At 43.8% G+C, this 26,220-nt stretch overlaps 1 protein-coding gene and 1 long non-coding RNA gene across 5 annotated transcripts in view; one reads left to right on the top strand and one right to left on the bottom strand.

Annotated features, from left to right (window-relative positions):
* Positions 1-209: 209 nt before the first annotated feature.
* Positions 210-14,828, bottom strand: LOC103885781. Its single transcript, XR_001904314.3, has 4 exons — positions 14,745-14,828; positions 3,158-3,357; positions 733-884; positions 210-626 (listed from the first exon to the last, which is right to left on the bottom strand). It is a non-coding gene; the product is annotated as an uncharacterized LOC103885781 (long non-coding RNA).
* A 49-nt stretch (positions 14,829-14,877) lies between these two features.
* Positions 14,878-26,220, top strand: part of MGA (MAX dimerization protein MGA) — a 168,032-nt gene continuing 156,689 nt past the window's right edge. Inside the window, exon 1 of one of the 4 annotated variants that reach the window (XM_031668803.1) lies at positions 14,878-14,955. The gene's annotated coding sequence lies outside the window, so the exon portion shown is untranslated. Of the gene's footprint in view, positions 14,956-15,011; positions 15,247-26,220 lie in introns of those variants that run through there. The other 3 variants (XM_031668812.1, XM_031668802.1, XM_031668813.1) reach the window with 3 other exon arrangements.

Raw genomic sequence — 26,220 nt, 5'->3', positions numbered from 1 at the left:
TGCCGAGAACTTTGCCATCTTGTCGCCTAGTCAACTCTTGCTCTTACCTTCAGCTCTCACTGCCAGCTCCCTCGACTGGGTCAGTTCTCTTTACTTTATGCTTCCATACGAATATGTACCACTTTGCAGCATTTATCACAAATTGTAATTTTATATTTATTTATGGAATTATTTGATTTATGTCTGTCACCCCAATAAGTGACATGATGGCAAAAACTATATATATATATATATATATAGGTAGGCATTCATAAATGAATAAAATTTGCCATCTCTGTCTGTTACACAGCTTCACTTGAATGTAGTGGTAGGCCACCCGACACAGCTAAGACAACATAAATTGTTTTTCTCTGAAAACCGATTCCTCCTTCAGCCTCCCCGATTTGATGATGCCTCTTCATTCTCTAGGGCACACAGGCTTCATTTCTTGGAGACATTTGACTCTTTTTCTCTCTCCTGTCTCCCACATTCAGTGCTCTTCAAATTCTTCAGTCCTTTGGATGCTTGTACTCCAGCCTTTCGCGTAGTGTCCTTAGTGCTCAGTTAACATGCAGTATAACTTTTGGAAGTATCTGCAGAGAGGGAAATGGCTGCAGCCACGAGGCTAAGTGAGCCTTCAGGGATTGCTAGAGGAGTGAAAGAGAAACAGAAAGAGAAAAGGAAATGTCAGAGGATGGCAGTGGATGGAGACCTAGGACACAGCCATACAACAGAGGGCTGGAGAATACTTACCAGTAAAGTAACGAGAGAAGCAAAAGGAGACCCTGACAAATGTACTGTAATCCATTCACCATTTACCAAGTATCTGTTACTTGCCGGGTACTTAGATTATGGTGATATGAAGATGAATCAGAAGTTGTCTCTTTGCTGAAGGAAGTCAGGGTCTAGTGAAAGAGAGAAGCATGTAAACAAATACAATACAATACAATACAATACAATACTTGGTAAGTATTATAATAAAAGTATTCACAAAATATTCTGCAAGCCAGAGGAGGTGGTGGCTAAGACTCTCTCAGGACAGGGGTGGGTAGAGGTTGGTGTCACAGGATGCCTGGGACTTTTTAGCAGCCTGAGGTCGGAAGGAGTCAAATACCGAGAAGACAGAACAACCTCAAGAAGCTGGGGCCCATATGGAACTTCAAATCATTTTGTTAAATTTTAGTGTAAAGAAGGGAATATTGACCAGGCGTGGTGGATCACTCCTGTAATCCCAGCACTTTGGGAGGCCAAGATGGGTGGATCACGAGGTCAGGAGTTCAAGACCAGCCTGGCCAAGATGGTAAAATCCTGTGTCTACTAAAAATACAAAAATTAACTGTAATCCCAGCCACTCGGGAGGCTGAGGCAGAGAATTGCTTGAACCTGGGAGGCAGAGGTTGCAGTGAGCTGAGATCGTGCCACTGTACTCCAACCTGGGTGACAAAAAAAAGAATAAAAGAAGGGAATATCTTGGGAATTCAGGCTGGGGTGACTTTGTGTTTGTGAAGAGTCTCCTAAGAAGCTATGGAGGTTACTCTTTATTCTCTAGCTAATGGAGAGTTACCAAATGTTTTTTTTTTTTTTTTTGAGACAGAGTCTCGCTCTGTCGCCTAGGCTGGAGTGCAGTGGCCAGATCTCAGCTCACTGCAAGCTCCGCCTCCCGGGTTCACGCCATTCTCCTGCCTCAGCCTCCCGAGTAGCTGGGACTACAGGCGCCCGCCACCTCGCCCGGCTAGTTTTTTGTATTTTTTTAGTAGAGACGGGGTTTCACCGTGTTAGCCAGGATGGTCTCGATCTCCTGACCTCGTGATCCACCCGTCTCGGCCTCCCAAAGTGCTGGGATTACAGGCTTGAGCCACCGCGCCCGGCCTAATGTTTTTTTTTTTTGAGACAGAGTCTTGCACTGTCGCCCGGGCTGGAGTGCAAAGGCACGATCTCGGCTCACTGCAACCTCCGCCTCCCCGGTTCACATGATTATCCTGACTCAGGCTCCCGACTAACTGGGATTATAGGCACACACCACCACACCCGGCTAATTTTGTATTCTTAGTAGGGACAGGGTTTCACTATGTTGGCCAGATTGGTCTCTAACTCCTGATCTTGTGATCCGCCCTCTTTGGCCTCCCAAAGTGTTGGGATTACAGGCATGAGCCACCGTGCCTGGTCTTTTTTTTTTTTTTTTTAAATCTACTTCATTAAGGCATAATTTATATACAATACAATATATAGATTTTAAGCATACAGTTCAGAGTTTTGAGAAATGCCTACATTTGTATAACCATTACCCTAATCAAGATAGATAATTTTTTTTTTTTTGAGACAGGGTCTAACTGTGTTGCCCAGGCTGGGGTGCAGTGGTGTGATCTCAGCTCACTGTAGCCTCAACCTCCTGGATTCAAGTGATCCTCCCACCTTAGCCTCCCCAGTAGCTGGGACTAGAGGTGTGTGCCGCCACCCCGGCTAATTTTATTTTTTGCAGAGATGAGGTCTCACTATGTCACCCAGCCTGGTCTCAGACCCCCGGGGTTATGTGATCCTCCAGCCTCAGCCTCCCAAAATGCTGGGATTATGGGCATGAGCCACTGTGCCTAGTTGATAAGAACATTTCTATCGCCTCTAAGTCCTCTTGTGCCCCTTTGCCATTGATCCTGCCTCTTCCCACAGGTAATACTGATGTGATTTCTAGTCCCATATGTTTTAGTTATAGATTGCTATATCTGTAGATTGTTTTGTCACCCCAAAACCCAGTGGCTTAAAATAATAAAAATCATTGACTGGGTGCGATGGCTCACGCCTGTGATCCCAGCACTTTGGGAGGCCGAGGTGGGCAGATCACAAGGTCAGGAGTTCAAGACCAGCTTGGCCAAAATGGTGAAACCCTGTCTCCACTAAAAATACAAAAATTAGCTGGGCGTGGTGGCGGATGCCTGTAATCCCAGCTACTCGGAGGCTGAGGGAGGGGCATTGTTTGAACCCAAGAAGTGGAGGTTGCAGTGAGCTGAGATTGTGGCATTGCACTCCAGCCTGGGCGGCACGAGACTCTGTCAAAAAAAAAAAAAAAAAATCATTTATTTGCTCATGATTTTGCAATTTGGTTATGGTTTAGTGGAATCAATTTGTCTGCTTTGTGGGTCAGCTGGGGTAGCTTGACTGGGGCTGGAAAATTCCCTTCACTTACATGGCTGGAGAGTTGGGATAGGCTCTTGGCTGGGAGCTCAGCTAGAACTGTCTTCCATGTGGCTGTTTGGGCTTCCTTACAACATGGTGGGTAGGTACCAAGAAGGAGAAAGTTGAAGTTACCACTGCTTGTAAAGACTAGACCCAAAACTGGTACAGCATCACTTTAGCTGTATTCTACTGACAAAAGCAGGCACGAGCCTAGAAGAAATTCAAGGGGATGGAAAAATAAATTCCACTTTTCAGTGGGGAGAGTGACAAAGATGGGCCATCTTTATTCCACCACATCATAGATTAATTTTGTCTGTTCTAGAATGTCCCACAGAATGGAATCATACTATGTATTAATACATGTCTGGCTTTTTTTGCTCATTATGTGTTTTGAGATTCATCTATATTGTTTTTTCCTTTTTTTTTTTTAAACTAGAGATGGCTGGGGGGGTCTCACTATGTTGCCCAGGTTGGTCTTGAACTCCTGGGCTCAAGTGATCCTTCTACCTCAGCCTCCCAAAGTGTTGGGATTACAGGCCTGAGCCACTGCACCCAGCCATTCATCTATATTGTTGATATACCAGCAGTTCATTTCTTTTTATTGTTGAACTCCAGAACTCTATTCTTTTTTTATTGTTGAATATAGTCCATTGATAATCAATTTGTTTACTCATTTATCTGTTGATGGACATTTGAGTTGCTTCTAGTTTTTGGTTATTATGAATAAAGCTGTTATAAAATTTTTAATACAATAGTTTTTTTGTGTGTGCTGGGCACAGTGGCCCAGGCCTGTAATCCCAGCACTTTGGGAGGCCGAGGTGGGAGTATTGTTTGAGCTCAGGAGTTCCAGACCAGCCTGAGCAACATAGCAATACCTTGTCTCTACTAAAAATAAAAGAAAATTTAGCTGGATGTGGTGGTGCACACCTGTAGTCCCAGCTACTTGGGAGGCTGAGGCTGGAGGAGTGCTTGGTCTTGGAGGTTGAGTGCGCAATGAACTGTGATCACACTACCACATTCCAGCCTGGGCAACAGAGCAAGACTGTCTCAAAGAAGGACATAAAGTTTTTTGTGGATATATGTTTTCATTTCTCTTTAGTAAATACCTAGCAGTTAAATTGCTAGGTGATAGACTAAGTATATGTTAAATTTATAAACAATTGTCAAGCTGTTTTCCAAAGAGTTGTACCCTTTTTTTTTTTTTTTTGAGATGGAGTTTTGTTTTTCATTCAGGCTGGAATAAAGTGGTGCGATCTTGGCTCACTGCAACCTCTTTCCTCCAGGTGCAAGTGATTCCCCTGCCTCAGCCTCCCGAGTAGCTAGGATTATAGGTGCCTGCCACCACGCCCGGCTAATGTTTGTATTTTTTAGTAGAGATGGGGTTTCGCCATGTTGGCCGGCCTGGTCTCGAACTCCTGGCCTCAGGTGATCCACCTGCCTTGGGCTCCCAAAGTGCTAGGATTACAGGTGTGAGCCACTGCGCCTGACCGATTATACTATTTTTTTTTTTTTTTTTGAGGCGGAGTCTTCACTCTGTCCCCCAGGCTGGCTGGGAGGGTGCAGTGGCAGAATTCATCTCGGCTCACTGCAAGCCTGGGCCCCTGGTTCAAGGCCTATCTTCTGCTCAGCTCTCAGTTGGGACTACAGGCTCTCACTCACTGCTGCCTCAAGCAGTAATTTTTTTGTATTTTAGTAGAGACTTGGTTTCACCTTGTTAGCCAGGATGGTCTCAATCTCCTGACTCGATCTGCTTGGCTTGCTCCCAAAGCAGGATTATGGCTGGAGCCACCGCTACCTCAGCCGACATACCATTTTTTAATAGAGATGGGGTTTCACTCTGTTGTCCAGGATGAAGTAAAGCAGTGCAATCCTACCTCACTGCAGCCTGAATCTCCTAGGCTCAGGAGATCCTTCAACTTCAGCCTCCCAAGTAACTGAGACCACAGGTGCACAGCACCACTCCTGGCTAATTTTTAAATTTTTTTGTAGAGACGGGGTCTCACAATTGCCTAGGCTGAATTGTAGCAGTTTATACTCCCAGCAGGAATGTGTGAGAGTTTTAGTTGCTACAAATCCTAGCCAACACTTGTTATTGTCAGTCTTTTTATTATTCATTTATTTATTTTTGAGATGGAGTCTTGCTCTTGTTGCCCAGGCTGGAGTGCAACGGCACAGCCTTGGCTCACTGCAACCTCCCCTTCCCGGGTTCAAGTGATTCTCCTGCCTCAACCTCTGTAGCTGGGATTATAGGCGCCCACCACCACAACTGGCTAACTTTTGTATTTTTAGTAGAGACGGGGTTTTACCATGTTGGCCAGGTTGGTCTCGACCTCCTGACCTCAGGTGATTTGTCCACCTCAGCCTCCCAAAGTGCTGGAATTACAGGCATGAGCCACCATGTCCAACCTTGTCAGTCTTTTTAATTTTAGACATTGTAGACGGTGTGAACTGGTATCTCTTTGTGGTTTTAATTTGTATTTCCCTATTAACTGGTGGTGTTAAGCATGTTTCATATGTTCAATGGCCATTTGTAGATTTTCTTTGGTAAAATGTCAGTTCGTTTACTCATTTAAAAAAATATTGGCCATTGAACACTTTCTGTTTTATGGAATGAATTATTACCTGATTTTAAAACTGCAATAAAGTCAATTGAATTCTTTAAAAAAATATATTGGCCAAGACTATACTTTCAGGAATAGTTTTTTTAGTTTGTTACTAGAGAAGTTTCTCTGAATGCATACAGCAAAATATGTAGTAAGAAAAAAAGGGGGCCGGGCATGGTGGCTCACGCCTGTAATCCCAGAACTTTGGGAGGCCGAGGCAGGCAGATCATGAGGTCAGGAGATTGAAACCATCCTGGCTAACATGGTGAAACCCCATCTCTACTAAAAATACAAAAAATTAGCCAGGTGTGGTGGCGGGCGCCTGTAGTCCCAGCTACTGGGAGGCTGAGGCGGAGAATCTCTTGAACACAGGAGGTGGAGGTTGCAGTGAACTGAGATTGCACCACTGCACTCCAGCCTGGGTGACAGAGTGAGACTCCATCTGGAAAAAAAAAGAAAAAGAAAAAGAAAACAAAGGCCTGTAGGCTGGGTGTGGTGGCTCATGCCTATAATCCCAGAACTTTGGGAGGCCGAGGCAGGTGGATCACAGTGAGTTCAGGAGTTTGAGACCAGCCTGACCAACAAGGTGAAACCTTGTCTCTACTAAAAATACAAAAATTAGCCGGGCATGGTGGCAGGAACCTGTAATCCCAGCTACTCAGGAGGCTGAGGCAGGAGAATCGCTTGAGCCTGGGAAGCGGAGGCTGCAGTGAGCTGAGATTGTGCCACTGCACTCCAGCCTGGGTGACAGAGCAAGAATCCGTCTCAAATAAAGGAAAAAAAAAGAAAAAGAAAAAAACATACTGGCCAGCCTGGGCAACATGGCCAAACCCCATCTCTGCAAAAAATACAAAAAATTAGCCAGGGGTGGTGCTGCATGCCTGCAGTCTCACTTACTAGGGAGGCTGAGGTGGGAGGATTACTTGATCCCAGGAGGTTGAGGCCGCAGTGAACTAAGGAGCTGTGATCTTGCAACTGCCCTCCAGCCTGGGTGACAGAGTGAGACCCTGTCTCCAAACAAAAAAAAAAAATATTGGATTTCTGCTTTATTATTATTATTACAGGGTTCTTTTTTTTTTTTTTTTTTTTTGAGACAGAGTCTCATTGTTGCCCAGGCTGGAGTGCAGTGGTGGCACCATCTCAGATCATTGCAACCTCTGCCTCCTGGGTTTCAGTGATTCTCCTGCCTCAACCTCCCTTGTAACTGGGATTACAGGCTCCTGCCACCACACCTGGCTAGTTTTTTCCTGTATTTTTTTTTTTTTTTTTTTTTGAGAGGAAGTCTCGCTCTTGTCTCCCAGGCTGGAGTGCAATGGCTTGATCTTGGCACACTGCAGTCTCTGCCTCCCAGGTTCAAGTGATTCTCCTGCCTCAGCCTTCAGAGTAGCTGGGATTACAGATGCCTGCCACCACGTCCGGCCAATTTTTGTATTTTTAGTAGAGACAGGGTTTCACCAGTTTGGCCAGACTGGTCTTGAACTCCTGACCTCAAGTGATCCACCTGTCTCAGCCTCCCAAAGTGCTGGGATTACAGGCATGAGCCACTGCGCCTGGCCATTTTCCTGTATTTTTAGTAGAGACGTGATTTCACCATGTTGGCCAGGCTGGTCTCGAACTCCTGACCTCAAGCGATCTCCCGCCTCAGCCTCCCAAATTGCTGGGATTACAGGCATGAGCCACCACACCCAACCTATTACAAGGTTCTTAATATATTGTGGATTTTTGTCCTTTGTTAGATATATGTATTGTGACTACATGTTAATGAATCAGAAGTCTCAATATTAAAATATTAATTATTCAAGAATTGATCTGTAGATCCAATGCCATTCCACTAAAAACCCTAGCAGGATTTTCATAGAAGTTGATGAGCCAATTCTAAAATTTATATGAAAATGCAAGGGCCAGGCACGGTGGCTCACGCCTGTAATCCCAGCAATTTGGGAGGTCAAGGCAGGAGGATTGCTTCAGCCTAGAAGTTTGAGACTAACCTGGGCAACATGGTGAGACTCCTGTCTCTATAAAAAATTTTTAAAAATTAGCCAGGTGTAGTGGTGTATAACCACAGCTACTTGGGAGGCTGAGGTGGAAGGATTGCTTCAGCCTGCAAGGTCCAGGCTGCAGTGAGCTGTGTTCATGCCACTGCACTGCAACCTGGAATAGCCAAAACAGTTTTGAAAAAGATAAGTTGAAGGACCTAACTACTGACCTCATGACATATTATAGTTACAGAAATCAAGGCAGCATAGCTGTAGTCAATGGACAAATAATTAGATCAGTTGAACAGAATACAACCTAGAAATAGACCCAAATATATACAGACAACTGATTTTTGACAAAGGTGTTATGTTATGATGGAGCAGCCTCTAATAATGGACCCTAATCTATCAGGTCACACTCAATAGAGATTGCATGTCATTGAATATCATGATTCCTACCTCCAGGTGTTCACACCCATATGCAATCTCTCTTGGGCGTGGGCTGATAGGTGTCAGAGGATGTCACTACTAGAGTTAGGTTTTTTTTTTTTCAGACGGAGTCTTGCTCTGTCACCCAGGCTGGAGTGCAGTGGCCGGATCTCAGCTCACTGCAAGCTCCTCCTCTCAGGTTCACGCCATTCTCCTGCCTCAGCCTCCCGAGTAGCTGGGACTACAGGCACCCGCCACTTCGCCCGGCTAGTTTTTTGTATTTTTTAGTAGAGACGGGGTTTCACCGTGTTAGCCAGGATGGTCTCGATCTCCTGACCTCGTGATCCACCCGTCTCGGCCTCCCAAAGTGCTGGGATTACAGGCTTGAGCCACCGCGCCCAGCCTAGAGTTAGGTTTAAAAGAGACTATGGCTTACATTTTGGGGTCATTGTTTCTCTCTTGGATTGTTTACTATCAGTAACGCTAACTGCCATGTTGTGAGGCAGGCCTGTGGAGAGGCCTATGGGGCAGGGGACCAAGGCTTGCCAAGAAGCACAAAGGAGCTTGGAAGCAGACTCCCCTCACATTGAGTCAAGCGTTCAGTTGAGACTACAACCCTGGCCAACAGCTTGACTGGAACCTCATGAGACACAGTGAGCCACTGGCACCCAGGTATGCTGTGCCCAGATTCCTTAACCACACACAAAAAAATGAGGTAATAAGTATTTGTTGTTTTAAACTGCTAAGTTTTAGAGGTAATTTGTTATACAGTAATAGATAACTAATACAGATGTCAAGGTACTTCAAAGAGGGAAAATAATGTTAAACAAATAGTGTTGGATCAACTTGACATCCTTATGAAATAAATGAATCTCAACCCCTACCTCACACCATACACAGATTATTATTATTATCATTTTTTTTTGAGACAGAGTCTCACTCTGTCGTCCAGGATGGAGTGCAGTGGTGCCATCTCAGCTCACTGCAATCTCCGCCTCCTGGGTTGACACCATTCTCCTGCCTCAGCCTCCCAAGTATCTGGGAAGCTGGGACTACAGGCATCCACCATCACGCCCGGCTAATTTTTTGTATTTTTAGTAGAGATTTCACCGTGTTAGCCAGGATGGTCTCGGTCTCCTGACCTCGTGATCGGCCTGCCTTGGCCTCCCAAAGTGCTAGGATTACAGGCATGAGCCCCTGTGGCCAGCCTTTACGGATATTAATTTGAGGTGGATATTAGACCTAAATGCAAAATGGAAAACGATAAAAATTATGCAAAAAACATAGAAGAAAATGTGTACAACTTTGGGATGAGCAAAGGTTTATTAGGTAAGGCACAATCAGTACTCACCACAAAATAAAAAGTTAATACATTGGAAATTATCAGTGTTTTATAAAGTTTATTTTTATTTTTAAAAGTAACAATTATTTTTATTATTTTTTTGAAACAGGGTCTCACTCTGTCACCCAAGTTGGAGTACAGTGGTGTACTGATGGCCAACTGTAGCTTCAACTTTCCGGGCTCAAGCGATCCTCCTGCCTCAGCATCCCAAGTAGCTGGGACTGCAGGCATGCACCACCACACTTGGCTAATTTTTTTGTTCATTTCTTTTTTCAGAGATGAGGTCTTGAAATTTTGCCCAGGTTGGGCTTGACCTCCTGGCCTCAAACCATCCACCCACCTTGGCCTCCTAAAGTGCTAGGATTACAGGTGTGAGCCACCCCACCCAGCTGATTATGAATAAAACTTTTATAAACATTTGTGTGTAGGTTTTTGTGCAGACATATTTTCAGCTCATTTGGGTAAATACCTAGGAATGTTTTTGTTTTTGTGTGTTTTTTCTTTGTTTTTAGATACAGAGTCTCTCTTTGTTGCCTAGGTGGGAGTACAGTGTTGTCATCATAGCTCACTGTTAACCTCCAACATGTGGGCTCCTGTCTTGACCTTCCAAAGCATTGGGCTTACAGGCATGAGCTACCACATCTGGTCTAATACCTAGGAACGTTATTGCTGGGTAGTATAGTAGGACTATACTTCATTTAGCTGTATAAGAAACTACCAAACTGTCTTCCATAGTGACTGTATGATTGTGTACTAGTAATGACTGAGTGTTCCTGTTCCTCTACATCCTCATCAGCATTTGGTGTTGGCAGTGTTTTGGATTTTAGTCATTCTAACAGGAGTGCAGTGGTATCTCATTGATTATTTTCTAATTTGAAAGCTGTGGTAAAATATACATACATAAAACTTACTTTTTTTTTGAGATGGAATTTCACTCTGTTGCCCAGGCTGGAGTGCAATGGCATGACCTTGGCTCACCGTAACCTCTACCTCCCGGGTTCAAGCAATTCTCCTGCCTCAGCCTCCCAAGTAGCTGGGATTGCAGGCATGAACCACCATGTCTGGCTAATTTTGTATTTTGAGCAGAGATGGGGTTTCTCCATGTTGGTCAGGCTGGTCTCCAACTCCTGACCTCAGGTGATCAGCCTGCCTCGGCCTCCCAAAGTGCTGGGATTACAGGCGTGAGCCACCGTGCCTGGCTTTTTTTTTTTTTTAAGACAGAGTCTCACTCTTACCCAGGTTGGAGTACAGTGGCTTGATCCTGGTTCACTGCAACCTCCGTCTCTCCCAGGTTCAAGTGATTCTTGTGCCTCAGTCTCCTGAGTAGCTGGGATTACAAGCCACCATGCCTGGCTAATTTTTGTATTTTTAGTAGAGACAGGATTTAGCCACATTGGCCAGGCTGGTCTCGAATTCCTGACTTATGGTGATCCACCTGCCTTGGCCTCCCAAAGTGCTGGGATTACAGGTATGAGCCACCGTGCCTGGCCTAATGGTGTTTGACTTATTTCACATAGCTTAATGTCTCCCAGGTTTATCTATATTGTCGCAAATAGCAGTGGTTTCTTTTTTATGGCTGAATAATATCTCATTGCATATACAATTTGATATTCTCAAATAAACTTGAACATTTTCATTGTCATTATAGTGGAATACTTCTGTATTTGTAGGGTCTCACAGAGAAAAATGTTTAACTAGTGTAATGGTGGAGGAAATGGAAAGTAGGTATTAAATTTACAAGACATTTAGACTGCCGGGCGCAGTGGCTCATGCCTGTAATCCCAGCACTTTGGGGGGCCAAGGTGGGTGGATCACGAGGTCAGCAGTTCAATACTAACCTGGCCAGGATGGTGAAACCCCCGTCTCTACTAAAAATACAAAAAAATTAGCCGGGCATGGTGGTGGGCGCCTGCAATCCCAGATATTCAGGAGGCTGAGGCAGAGAATTGCTTAAACCCAAGAGGCAGAGGTTGCAGTGAGCTGAGATCACACCACTGCACTCCAGCCTGGGTGATAGAGTGAGACTCTGTCTTAAAAAAAAAAAAGGACATTTTGGCTGAGTGCGGTGGCTCATGCCTGTAATCCCAGCACTTTGGGAGGCTGAGGCGGGTGGATTACTTGAGGTCAGGAGTTTGAGACCAGCCTGGCCAACATGGTGAAACCCCATCTCTACCAAAAATATAAAAAAATTAGCCCGGTGTTGTGGGGCATGCCTGTAATCCCAGCTACTTGGGAGGCTAAGGCAGGAGAATTGCTTGAACCTGGGAGGCAGAGATTGCAGTTGCAGTGAGCTGAGACTGTGCTACTGCACTTCAGCCTGGGCAACAGAGTGAGACTCCGTCTCAAAAAAAAAAAAAAAAAAAGAAAAAAAAGACACTCAAATGTTGGAAGCAATAGAACTCTGGGATCAAGTGATTGTGGAAAATAGATGAAAAGGGTCAGTTGAGGATAAGATTCGTAGCCTGGCAAACTTACTGGAATGGTGGTGGTATTGCCCATTTAGAGGAATGCTATACTACTTGTGTGTGGTGGTGAAGGGATGGATAATTAGTTTGGCTTTGGAAATGCTGAGTTTCGGATGTCTATGGGAAGTTCTGCCTAAGCGAATCTCTCCCTTTTTTAAGGGTAAATGATGAAGCTAGTAGAGGTTCTATGGAACCACTGGAAGGAGGCCGGCAAGACAGCATCTGAAATATTGTTATGTAAGCGAAGAGTGAGTTTTGAGGTGTCTTTACTTTGAGATATTTATATAAAAATTTTCAGTCTCCTTGAAGTTCACGCACAAGTGCCCTCTCTAATCCTCTATCAGCATTATTTTACTGCAATAATGTCTACAGCTCAGCATTTTAACATGTTAAGAAAAAAAAAAACTGAAATGAAGGTGGGAGACAATGTAAATATATATACCAACAGATGGGGAGTAGTCACTAAGCAGTCCAAAAAAGATCTGTGGTATATGAATCTGTTAGTGTTCCTCTAGCACTGTCTAGGGGAGAAACAGAATAGCAGAGGAAAAAAGATTCAACAATGTGCTGTATTGCACAGAGCACAGGGTGCTAGTTCGAATGCAACCTTACCACTAACTAGTACTCACATTCATAGAGTCCATCCTATTTATCAGGGATTATGACAGGTATTCTAAATATTTTGATCTGAGAATCATTATGACAACCCAAATACAATCCAGGCAGGGCATGGTAGCTCATGCCTGTAATCTCAACTACTTGAGAAGCTGATGCAGGAGAATCCCTTGAACCTGGGAGTCGGAGGTTGCAGTGAGCCAAGACTGCGCCACTGCACTCCAGCCTGGGCAACAAGAGCAAAACTCCATCTCAAAACACACACACACACACACACACACACACACACACACACACGCACACGCACACAAAGACAAGCCAGGCACGGTGGCTCCTGTTTGTAATCCCAGCACTTTGGGAGGCTAAGGTGGGCGGATCACAAGGTCAGGAGTTCGAGACCAGCCTGGCCAACATGGTGAGACTCTGTCTCTACTAAAAATACAAAAATTAGCCAGGTGATGTGGCGTGCGCCTGTAATCCCAGCTACTCAGGAGGCTGGGGCAGGAGAATTGTTTGAACCCAGGAGGCGGAGGTTGCAGTTAGCCAAGATTACACCATTGCACTCCAGTCTGGGCAATAGAGTGAGACTCTGTCTAAAAAACAAACAAACAAACAAAAACAAAGACAATCCAAAAGTGGCCTCAATTTGCAGTTAAAGGAACTGAAAATCAAAAAGTTCAAAAATGGGCGGGCATGTGGCTCACGCCAGTAATCCCAGCATTTTGGGAAGCCTAGACAGGCAGATCACCTGAGGTCAGGAGTTCGAGACCATCCTGGCCAACATGGTGAAACCCCATCTCTACTAAAAATACAAAAATTGCCAGGCATGGTAGCAGGCGCCTATAATCCCAGCTACTCAGGAGGCTGAGACACTAGAATTCCTTGAACCTGGGAGGCGGAGGTTGCAGTGAGCTGAGATTATGCCTTTGTATTCTAGCCTGGGCAACAGACTGAGACTCGGTCTCAAAAAAAAAAAAAGTTTAAAAACCTGTCACCACAATCAGAGTGCAGGAAGTAAAAGAGCTGCAAGTTGACATGGATCTGTCTGACTTCAAACCTTGGGTTCTTTCCACTACAGCCAATATGTCCCAAACCCAGTTGTGCATAACAATTGCCTGGAGAACATGTTAAAATACGTTTTTCCAGATTCCCACTCAAGACTGACTCAGAAAATGGTAATACTAGTATAGCACTTTTCTCTGAGTTGTTATAAGGATTATACATAATGAATATTAGAATGTTTTATAAACTTCAAGTATAACATCATATGCTTACAATTTAATGCTTTTTATTACACATGATCATCTAATACCCTTTCTTTTGATTTTCTAGTCAGGGAATAATTTTCTGATAATTAGGCTTATGAAGTACCTTGAAATTAGAAAAGGGTGCCACAAACTATATTTTGGCTTGATAACCACATTATAAATGGATACATTTAATTTTTAATCTATAAATAAGAACTCTTGAGCTTGACCATCGCTAGTCAAATTCTTCAAGCTTAATCATCAAGAATTGATGAAATCGTTCTGAAATCGGCAAAGCTGAAGAATGGAGTTCAAAGCAGAAAAGGTGTGAATTAAGTGGGGGTTTCATGGGAGTAAAATATTAGGTTTTGGCCTGAAGGGCAGTTTGTGAATATGTTACAAAGTTAATTGGTTCTGATGCATGATCACTTTTTCTGAGTTAGGAGACGGTGTCTTTTTTTTCTCGTTTCCAATATACCGTATCTCGTATGAGGTGGAATCAGTAACTGTGATACAGGCATGTCCCTGCCTCCTTTAAAACGCCTCATGCTCTTATCACCCTGCTTTCCCCAGCAGTAGCAGTGAGTTTAGCAAGAAAGGGCTCATCTTCTATCCCAAGGGAAATTCCAAGTGCCATTTCCACTCTCATGTGGGGCTCCTGGTAAGTTGCATTTAAATTAGCATTCTTTTTCATTGGCCAGGAAAGGCTGGCAGTTCATTTGTAGGCAAATACCCTTGCTGGTTTTTTTTGTTTTTTTTTTGTTTTTTTTGAATCTTTACAAAGTCACTCAGCAGGCACACACTTAACGCTTGCTCCGTGGAGAAAGGTTAAACGGTTTCCCCAAGACCACACAGATCAAACAAGTCGGGGAGGAGGGGCTCAAAGTGCCTGGTATACCTCGCCACACTCCCATAATTACCCAAACCGTCTCATTCCAAGCCCAAGGACCGGGCTTTCAAAGGGGACACGAAAGGAACGCCCGGGAGGTGAGCGCCAGGAGATCGGGAGAGGTGCCTTTCCCGGCATGCTCTGCAGCACACCGAGGGGCGCCAGGCGTATCCCGGCGTGCATCGGGGAGCGCCCAAGGGCGATGGTTCCCGGCTCCTGGAGAGGCGCGCGAAGTTAAGCCGGTAGGTGCGAGCTTCCTTAGCTTTGAACCTCTGGTTTCTCGTTTCCTCTTTATGAGTTTAATTCCATAATGGCAGAAAAGGATGGCCCTCTAACTACCCTCCCTCTCCGCGTGCGAACGACTCGGCGCCGCTTCGAGCTCGGTGCCAGGTGATTAGCGGGTAGGGGCGGGCCGGCGACCAGCACGTGACCCGAACTGGCAGCCAATGACTAGCCGGGTGGTCCAGCAGCGCGAGGATTCCGGGACCCGCGAGCGGAACGGTGCGTGGGTCGGTTGCTGTCGGCCTTGGCAGGTACGCGCAGGCGCTTTGCTTGCCACGCGCTACGCCCGTCCCCACGCGCCTGGTGGCGTGTTCTTGGCGCGAGGTGTTAACAGTCTGGGTGTTTTTGTGAGTTGGGGGGAAGGAGAAGGTGGCGGGGAGGGGGCTGAGGCGTCACGTGGACGCCACAGCCAATCTCAGGCCGAGGCGCACCCACAGCTTTCCCCGGCGCCCCGGGGTGCGACGTGTTCAGTGAGGTTCGACCGGGCCCTGACGGCCTGAGCGCTCTTTCGAAGCGCGTGTGCGGCCCATAAATTCTGGCCGCGGCTTTTCGCGGCGTCCTGCTCCGCGGCGAGCACAGACGACAAGTTCTCAGCAAAATGGCTGCTGGAAAGAGTCGCCAAGCAGGGGGAGCGCTGGGGCCGCGTGAAGGTCACATGACGAGGTTGGCAGCGCGTGCTGCTGGCGCGGGGCAGGGGGAGGGTGGGGGGGGGCGTGGCGAGTCACGTGCCTTCGACTGCGCCGGCCTGTGGTTTTCCAGCGTCTTTGCTGCGGTCGGATTGCCTGCCTTTACTCCTCCCACCTAGAAGCGTGGCAAGCGTCGGTGAGAAGCTGTGTGGTGTACTGGGATGAGCCGAGATCTGGCAATTCGGAGGCCTGGGGTCCAGGCCTTTGGCTGGTTTCATCTTGCCACTCTCGGCTTCCATTTCTCATTCAGCTCGGTAGAGGAGATCACTTCTTAAGGCCCCTCATACGGCCTCTGACTTCCTCACTTCAATTTCAATGCAGAAAAAAAAAAAATTTAACAAATTCTTAACAATTATAATGAGACAACCGCCCCCCCCCCCCAAAAAAAAAAACCCACAGCCTCTCCCCTCTCAATCTTTACAGTGATGTGGGAAACCTGGTAGAGGTAATTTGTTATAATATTCTGGGCATGTCTCTCCATCTTTATCATTCCCATTTATAGGGGCCCACGACCTCATTTGAAAAATACTGTCTTTTAGACATCTAATCCCTATGTATTTTCTGGGAGGAAATCAAAAGGTAACTACTATTGTCATAACTGTGGAGATGGGGAAATAGTAGTATTTAAAAGGGAAATGCTGATCACCCATAACGCTGACTAGAAGGGCCTAGAAGTCTTCGTTTCCACTTGATGGGCTATCTTTGTAAAATTTTAGAGACCTGGTAGCCTGTGGCATTTTTCTTGGTCTCTGCTCCCAGTTCCAGCTCTTTATTTCACCAAAGAAGAGTCAAGGCGTTGGTGAAGAAAAGTATAAATTGTATGTTTTCCACACCACTGCTTATGCTTTATGATACCTTTTGATTTATGTTAAAAAGAGCCTTTGAAGATTGTGCGAACACATCTGGAAAACATTTATTGAGCAATCATAATAGCTGTCACTTTTGAGTAATTATAATAGTTAACATCTTTCTGGCTTGGTGTTTTAAATACTTTGTACTGTATTTAATTTATTTAGTTCTCATAACAAACCTACGAGGTAAGTACTGTTATTTCCATTTTACCACTGAGGAAAATAGCAACAGAGAGATATGGCTGGCAGTTTTACATGATTCCAACCAGATTTCCTTTTGAAAACTTGACAAAATGGTTTTAAAATTCATTTGAAAAAGTAAACCTAGAAAGTAAGAAACTTTTTGGAAGAGAAGAATGGGAAAAGGACTTGTACTAGAGAATATACAAATAAAGCTATGATAATCAAAATATAAGTAGCAACCCTGGAACACAAGAGTGGTGAAACAGAATAATCTAGAAATATATAAGATTATTTAGTGTTACAAAGGTGGTATTTCATATCAGTAGGGAAGGGGTTCCAAAATTTATGTTGGAACAATCAACTGTTTGGAGAAAGAATGGGATTTTTACCTTAAATTCATCATTGCAGGCATTGGTGGTTCCGCTTGTAATCAGCACTTTGGAAGGCTGGTGGTGCCGGATCACCTGAGGTGGGAGTTCCAGACCAGCCTGACCAACATGGAGAAACACGTCACAGAGCTAAAATACAAAATTAGCCAGGCATGGTGGCGCATGCCTGTAATCATAGCTACTTGGGATGCTTGAACCCGGGAGGTGGAGGTTGCAGTGACCAGAGATTGCGCCATTGCACTCCAGCCTGGGCAACAAGAGTGAAACTCTGTCTCCAAAAAAAAAAAAAATCTAGGTGAATTATATATGTGTGTGTGTGTGTGTGTGTGTGTGTGTGTATATATATATTTTTTTTTTTTTTTTTTGAGAGGGAGTTTTGGGCTTGTCCCCAGGCTGGAGTGCAGTGATGCTCACTGCAACCTCTGCCTCCTGGGTTCAAGCAATTCTGCCTTAGACTTCCGAGTAGCTGGGATTACAGGTGTCCGCCGCTACACCTGGCTAATTTTTGTAATTTTAGTTGAGATGGGGTTTCGCCATGTTGGCCATGCTGGTCTGGAATTCCTGACCTCAAGTGATCCTCCAGCCCCATAGAGATGGGGTCTCACTATGTTGTCCAGGCTGGTCTTGAATTCCTGGGTTTGAGCAATCCTCCCACCTGGGCCTCCCAAAGTGCTAGGATTATAGACATGAGCCACCGAGCCTAGCCAAATTAAATTTTTTTTTTTTTTTTTGAGAGTCTCATTCTGTGGGCCCAGGCTGGAGTGCAATGGCATGGTCTCGGCTCACTGCAACCTCCGCTTCCTGGGTTCAAGCAGTTCTCCTGCCTCAACCTCCCAAGTAGCTGGGATTATAGGTGTAGGCCACAACACCCAGCTAATTTTTGTATTTTTTAAAAAATTTTATTTTTTGAGACGGAGTCTCACTCTGTTGCTCAGGCTGGAGTACAGTGGCGCGATCTCGGCTCACTGCAACCTACGCCTCCCAGGTTCAAGTGATTCTTCTGCCTCAGCCTCCCAAGTAGCTGGGACTACCGGCAGACTATGCCTGCCACCACACCTAGTTAATTTTTGTATTTTTAGTAGAGACGGGGTTTCACTATATTGGCCAGGCTGGTCCCAAACACCTGACCTCATGATCCGCCTGCCTCGGCCTCCCAAAGTGCTGGGATTACAGGCGTGAGCCACCACACCCGCCCAATAATTTTTGTATTTTTAGTAGAGACGGGGTTTCACCATGTTGGCCCGGCTGGTCTCGAACTCCTCACCTCAGGTTTTCCTCCCATCTCGGCCTCCTAAAGTGCTGGGATTACAGAAGTGAGCCACTGCTCCTGGCCCAAATTAAATATTAAAATATAAAATGTAAAATCAGAAAATTACTGCTTTAAAAAACTGGGAAAACAGTTTTCCAATCTTGAAATAGGATGAGGCCAGGCACGTGGCTCATGTCTATAATCCCAGCACTATGGGAGGCCCAGGTGAGAGGATTGCTCAAACCCAGGAATTCAAGACCAGCCTGGGCAACATAGTGAGACCCCATCTCTACAAAAAAATTGCAAAATTAGCTTGGTGTGGTGGCACGTCCCTGTTGTCACAGCTACTCAGGAGGCTGAATTGGGAGGATCACTTGACCTTAGGAGGTCGAGGCTGCAGTGAGATGTGACGTGTCACTGCACTCCACACTGGGCAACAGAGTGAGACCCAGGCTCAACAAAAGAGAAAAGAGCTGTTCTACTAAGCATTGACTGCCAAGGCGAATCCATAAAAACAAAGATTGATGCAGTTATTACAAAAAACATCTGTCTAGTTGGCAGAAACACGGTAAAGTTAAAAGACAAATTTATTTATTTAGTATTCATTTATATTTACTGAGTGTTTACTATGTGCCAGCCAATGTTTTTAGGTTTAGGAGATCCAGTAATCAGCAAAGCCTGGCAAATTGTGGGGAAAAAAAAAAAATTGAACAAGGCTAATGCAGGAGGATTCCTTGAAGCCAAGAGTTTGAGAACAGCCCAGGCAACATAGTGAGGCTCCATCTCTAAAAATAATAAATAAAAATAAGTTAGCAGGGAGTGGTGGTGCTATCTATGCTTTCAGTCCCAGCTATTCAGGAGGCTGAGGAGGGAAGATCCCATGAGCCCAGGAATTTGAGGCTGTGGTGAGATATAGTGCCACTGTACTCCAGCTTAGGTGACCCTGTTTCTAAAATTAAAAAAAAAAACATAATAATATGGGATTGGTTAAATAAATATGGTGCCTTTAGGCCTGATGCAGTGGCATGCACCTGTAATCCCAGCACTTTGGGAGGCCAAGGTGGGCAGATCACTTGAGACCAGGAGTTTGAGACCATCCTGGCCAACATGGCAGAACCCCTACCAAAAATACAAAAATTAGCTTGGTGTGGTGGCACATGCTGTAGTCCTAGCTACTCAGGAGGCTGAAGCAGGAGAATCACTTGAACCCAGAAGGTCAACGCTACAGTGAGCCATGATTGTGCCACTACGCTCCAGCCTGGGCAACAGAGTGTCTGTCCCAAAAAATAAATAAATAAAAATAAAAATAAATAAATATGGTACCTTTATAGAGGGGAGTACTTTGTACCTGGTAAACATGATATAGATCTCTATTAATGACTTGGAAAGCCTGTAATAAGTGAACAAAGCAGGTTACAAAATTATGTGATCACATTTTTGTAGAAATATACCTGTATATATCCCTTTATAGTACTTCTTCCTTATCCATGGTTTCAGTTTCAGTTATCTGCTGTCAACCGTGGTCTGAAAATGTTTTGAGAGACCACATTTATATAACTTATATTACAGTATATTGTTATATTTTATTAGTTATTAATCTCTCACTGTACCTAATTTATAAATTAAACTTTATTATAGGTAAGTATGTTAGTATAGGAAAAAACACTGTATAGGGTTCAATACTTTCCTAGGTTTTAGACATACAGTGAGGGGTCTTGGAATGTATCCTGTGGGGATAAGAGGAGAATTACTGTACCTGGAAGTCTAAAAAGATGAATATCAAGCGTAAGCTAATGGTGACTTTTTTTGAGCAGTAGGATTTTGGATGAATTAGATTAGAAAAAACTATTTTCCTCTCTTTTTTTTTTTTTTTTTGACAAGTGGTCTTTCCACGTTGCACAGGCAGGTCTCAGACTACTGGACACAAGGGATCTTCTTGCCTTAGCCTCCCAAGTAGCTGCGACTGCACCTGCACACTTGACTCTAAAAAAACTTTTTTTTTGAGACGGAGTTTCACTCTTCTTGCCCAGGCTGGAGTGCAATGGCGCTATCTCAGCTCACTGCAACCTCCACCTCCCAGGTTCAAGTGATTCTCCTGCCTCAGACTCCCGAGTAGCTAGAATTACAGGCATGCGCCACCATGCCCGGCTAATTTTTGTATTTTTAGTAGAGACAGGGTTTCTTCATGTTGGTCAGGCTTGTCTCGAACTCCTGACCTCAGGTGATCCACCTGCCTCGGCTTCCTAAAGTGCTGGGATTACAGGCGTGAGCCACTGTGCCCAGCCTAAAAAAAACTATTTTTTAAAAGTTTTAGATTTATAGAAAAATTACAGACTACAGAGAGAATTTTCATACACCTAGCTTCCCTTCCAGCTTTTCCTATTATTAAAATCTTACGTTAGTATGGTATATTTACTATAATTAAAATAAATTATTTTATTTTAGTTTTTGAGATGGAGTCTCTGTCACCCAGGCTGGAGTGCAGTGGCACTGTCTCTGCTTTCTGCAGCCTCTGCCTCCTGGGTTCAAGTGATCCTCCCACTTCAGCCTCCCCAGTAGCTGGAATTACGGGTGATACTCGTGTCCCAGTCACCCAAGTAGCTGGGATTACAGGCATGCGCCACCACGCCCAGCTAATTTTTTTGTAATTTTGGTAGAGATAGAGTTTCATCATGTTTCCCAGGTTGGTCTCCTGAGCTCAAGCAATCCACTCTCCTTGGCCTCCCAAATTGCTGGGATTACAGGTGTGAACCACCACACCCAGCCTATTATAATTAAGGAACCAATAATGATACGTTATTATTAACGAAAGTCCATAATTTGTTCAGATTTCCTTTTTATCTAATGTCCCTTTTCTGTTCCAGTATTCCATCCAAGATAACACAGTACTTTTTGTAGTCATATCTCCTTAGGATCCTCTTGGTTATGATAGTTTCTCATGCTTTCCTTGTTTTTGATGACCTTGACACTTGTGAAGAATACCAGTTAGGTTTTTTGTAGCATGTTACTCAATTGGGATTTGATATTTTTTTCGTCATTAGACTGGGATTAGAGTACTTAGTATCAACATGATTGTCACTATTGATGTGACCTTGATCACTTGGCTGTCAGTTTGGTTGTTAAATGTTTGCTTTTCTATACCTAATATTAAAAAAATTTGTTACTTGCAATATAAAAGTAAATATTTGTTGATATTCTGCGCATGTCTACCAGTAGCATTTATAATAAGTAATACATTGACAAGCCTAATAATACAGAAAAATGATAATGGATGTTATAATCAAGGAAAAATAATGATGAAGTTGCCTGAAGGGCTAATTGTAGAAAGGAATTAAGGGCATTAGTACCATATAGCTTATTTTAACAGTCTTTAAGCTGTTTTAGGACTCTGTTCTAAGAAGAACATTCTGGTAATCAAGAATTGGATCTAAATTCAAAGGTAGGAAAGGAATTATTCAATTATTCATAATAGGATGAAAATACAAGTAGGATAGTTTAGATCAATTAGGTAAAATCTTACAATTCAACAACAAATAATTAATGAGCCCTACTGCGTGCCAGGTGCTAAGGATTGAGCAGTGAACAGGACAAAGTCCATACCCTCATGGAAGTTATATTTTGGTAGACTATGAGCTAATAAAGAAAGATTATTTCAGGGCCAGGCATGGTGGCTCATGCCTGTAATCCCAGCACTTTGGGAGACCGAGGCAGTTGGATCACCTGAGGTCAGGAGTTTGAGACCAGCTTGGCCAACATGGTGAAACCCCGTCTCTACTAAAAATGCAAAAAATTAGCTGGGCGTGGTGGTGTGCGCCAGTAGTCCTAGCTATTTGGGAGGCTGAGGCACGAGAATCACTTGAACCCAGGAGGCGGAAGTTGCAGTGAGCTGAGATCATGCCACTGCACACCAGCCTGGGTGACAGAGCAAGACTCTGTATCCAAGAAAAAAAAAAGTGCTATGAAGAAAACAGAGAGTGGTGGTGGTGGGTTTGGTGGTTCTTTTAGATGGGTTGCCAGGCAAGGCTTCTCTGAAGTAACATTTGAAAATAACACAACCTGAATGATAAAGAGTAAGACACACCAAAACGTGGAGAATTGGAAGTAGTGCAAAGACTTTGTGTCAAAAATCAGTTTGGGAATTTTCAAGGAATTGCAAGAAGGCTAGTGTGCCAGAGTTGGGAGAGTGCTGGAGTATGAAGTGGTGGTGGTGGTGGTGCATGGTGGTAGGAAACGAGATTGAGAATTGGCGGGGCTCAGATTGTGTGGAGCCTTGTAGACCATAAGGTTTTTGGATTTTATTCTAACTGATGGTATTCATTGGACAGTTTTGTGCAGAAAAATAATACCTAATTTATGTTTTGAAAACATTGCTTTGCTGCAGAGGCAATTAAGAAGCCGTTGGAGGCCAGGTGTGGTGGCTCACACCTGTAATCCCAGCACTTTGGGAGGCCAAGGCATGTGGATCTCGAGGTCAGGAGATTGAGACCATCCTGGCTAACATGGTGAAACCCTGTCTCTACTAAAAATACAAAAAAAAAAAAAAAAAAATTAGCCGGGCATGGTGGTGGGCACCTGTAGTTCCAGCTACTTGGGAGGCTGAGGCAGGAGAGTAATGTGAGCCCAGGAGGCTGAGCTTGCAGGGAGCTGAGATTGTGCCACTGCACTCCAGCCTGGGTGACTGAGCAAGACTCCATCTCAAAAAAAATAAAAAAATAAAAAAGAAGCCGTTGGAGTGGTGTGAGGTACAGTAGCTTGGACTAGTGAGGTAGATAGAGATAGAGGCAGTGAAAAGTGATTGAATTCAGGGCCTGTTTTCAAGGTAGAACCAACAGGATTTGCTGATAGATTAGCTGTGGGAGGTGAGTGAAAGAGAGTAATGAAAGATGATTACAAGGCTTTTAGCTGGAGCGACTGGTGCCATTTACAGAGATGGGAAACAGGAAGGAGCTAGTTTGAATGAAGTGTTAAGATGTTTGGAGCTTGAGATGCCTGCTAGATATCCAGGAATAGCCATTGAGTAGGCAGTTGACTATTAAATTCTAGAGCCTAGGGTCAAGATCAGGGTTGTGAATATACCTTTGGGATGTCATCGATATGTTGGTGGTGTTTAAACACATAGAACTGCCAACCTCGGCAACATAGTGAGACCTTGTCTCTAGAAAGAAAAACAAAAATTAGCTGGGTGTGGTGTGGTGTGCCTGTGGCCCCAGCTACTTGGGAAGCTGATGTGGGAGAATTACTTCGGCCTGGGTGGTTGAGGCTACAGTGAGCCATGATCATGCCACTGCACTCTAGCCTGGGTGACAGATGGAGATCCTGTCTCAAAAAAAAAACAAAAAACAAAAACAAACTGAAAACAAAAACATGTAACTGGTTAGGTCAGCTAGGGAGTAAAGAAGAGGGCCAATGCCTGAGCCCTGAGACTACTGACATCATGGAGGGGAATAGATTGTAATATATACTTAAATTTCTTTTGTGTTGGTATTGGGACCAAATTGAGCAGCACGTAAATAATATAACACTGAATAATGCCTTTGAGATGATTATAATGTTACTAGGCTCTTCCTGTTACTTGAATCCTCATGTTTTTGTCACTTTCCTGCCCGAAGATTTCTACTTTCTCTCCATTGTTTGAGGACATAACCCCCCAGACTTCTTAGCTTAGCAGAGCCTTCATTGTCTGACTACTCTATATCATCTCGCTCCTTTTTATCTTTTCTCCTCTTTATCACACCCTACCGTGCCCCATGTGCTTGGCTCCTCTATAACCCCTTGTTGGCCTGGAATACTCTTTCTCCTCCTACTGCTCTGCCTCAAACTCAGTCTTCAGTGTCCACCTTAAATTTGCTATGTAATTTTCCCCAATTTCAATGGATAAAATTGACCCCTTCACTGAATGGTACATCCTCAGTGCTGTTGCTTATACTTCAATTTATAGCAAAATACAAAATCAGTTGGTATTTTGGGTTTTAAAAAAATTCATTTGTTTCCCCAATGCTTGGCATGTGGTAGATACTTAATCATAATGCATCGAAAAAGTTTAAAAGTTTTACTTTGGCCAAAGAGTAAGTAATTAAAAACTAGATCTTACAATACACTATCATATGGATCATTAGCTGAGATTTTTAGGATCTTTTTATTATGTCAAGTTGTTGGTTTTAATGATATTCATTGTGGCATAATTTAGCCAGTACAAAGTTTAGTGAAATGTCAGTTAGGAATCTTAGTTCAGAGACATATTAGGAATGTTTTATTCTCTAGGGCTGAATAATGCTTATTCTTTGGAGGCAGGCTATTATAATAGATTTTTCCTTCACTTGCCCACTTTTCCACCCACCTTCTCAGTAGTTGGGAATTCTATTTTAACAGTACACGTGTACTTTGAGCTCTTTGCTGGAGACGGAACCTAATGTAATAAATCCAGTAGAATCAGCAGTACTCACCCCAGGAATGTCCTTTAAATTGTTGGACAGAAGGAGGCTTACTGGTGTGAATTGTAGGTGTGAAGATTTTTCAGCCTGTGAGTCCAAAGTAGGGTTGATTATTTTGTCATTCGATCATAAGCATGTATTGAGTACCTGCCATATATGGATATTGTATGAGGTGCAGTGTGGGGGACACACAAAAGAAATAAAAGGCATGGTTCTCTGCACATGAGGCCCTGACAATTTAGTTGAGGAACTGAAACATAGGAAGGAATTTAATCTTAACAAGCAATATATCAATAATTGCAAAGTACTGTAGTATAAATCAGGGACTGCATTTCTTAAGCCCATAATTATATTCTCAGGGTTATATACAGTTTTATATCAATTTTTAACATTTTAATTTGACTTGAAGTTCTGCATTTTCTCTTATCCTTTAACATTTCTGGTTTCAATAAGATATTGATTTAGCTCTTTGTTTGATACGATAAAAGCCATATATAAGAAGACTTCTCTGCCACAATGTTGCATCCAAGCATTTTATTCTTTCATGTCTGTAAAGAAAGTACATAGGCCCACACCTGTAATCCCAGCACTTTGGGAGGCCAGGGAAGGAGGATTGCTTGAGTCCAGGAGTTCGAGACCAACCTGGGCAACGTAGCGAGACCCTGTCTCTATGAAAATATAAAAATGAAAAATAAAAAATAAAATATGTAATTTGAAATGGTGGAATGTCATTTATCCTTTACAAATATGACAGAGGCACACTTTCATTTTTTTGCTATGTGTAGGTTCTTCCTCCGCATACTTTGTGTTTCCACTTAAAGGGGTGGAGGGGGAGAAAGAGAACCTGGAGAACAAATTTTGTGTGTGTATCTGAATGTGAGTTTAAAAGTATGTAATTTCATTAAAGGCAACCAACTGAACAGAAAAGAAGTACGTATTTTCATATTTGAATTATAAAAGTGGTTTTTTTTTTAAGAAGATAACTACATAAGCATAAATAATAATTTTTTTTTTTTTTTTTGAGACAGAGTCTTGCTCAGTTGCCCAGGCTGGAGTGCAGTGGCACAGTCTCGGTTAACTGCAAACTCTGCCTCCCAGGTTCACGCCATTCTCCTGCCTCAGCCTCCCGAGTCGCTGGGACTACAGGTGCCTGCCACCACGCCCGGCTAATTTTTTTGTATTTTTAGTAGAGACTGGGTTTCACCATATTAGCCAGGCTGGTCTCGATCTCCTGACCTTGTGATCCGCCTGCCTCGGCCTCCCAAAGTGCTGGGATTACAGGCGTGAGCCACTGTGCCCAGCCAGAATAATTTCTGATAAGCCAACTATCACTGTTAGTGTGTTGCTATGTTTCTAGGTTTCTTTTTTTTTAAATGGCAAGTGTTGTTTTTTAACTCAGATACCTTTAGAAAAAAGATAATTGTCTTTACATAGGT

Source organism: Papio anubis, chromosome 7 (genome assembly GCF_008728515.1).
Source record: "Papio anubis isolate 15944 chromosome 7, Panubis1.0, whole genome shotgun sequence".
Classification (NCBI taxonomy): domain Eukaryota; kingdom Metazoa; phylum Chordata; class Mammalia; order Primates; family Cercopithecidae; genus Papio; species Papio anubis.
Note: the sequence above shows the minus strand (reverse complement) of the source record. Positions and strands in the feature narration are given on the sequence as shown.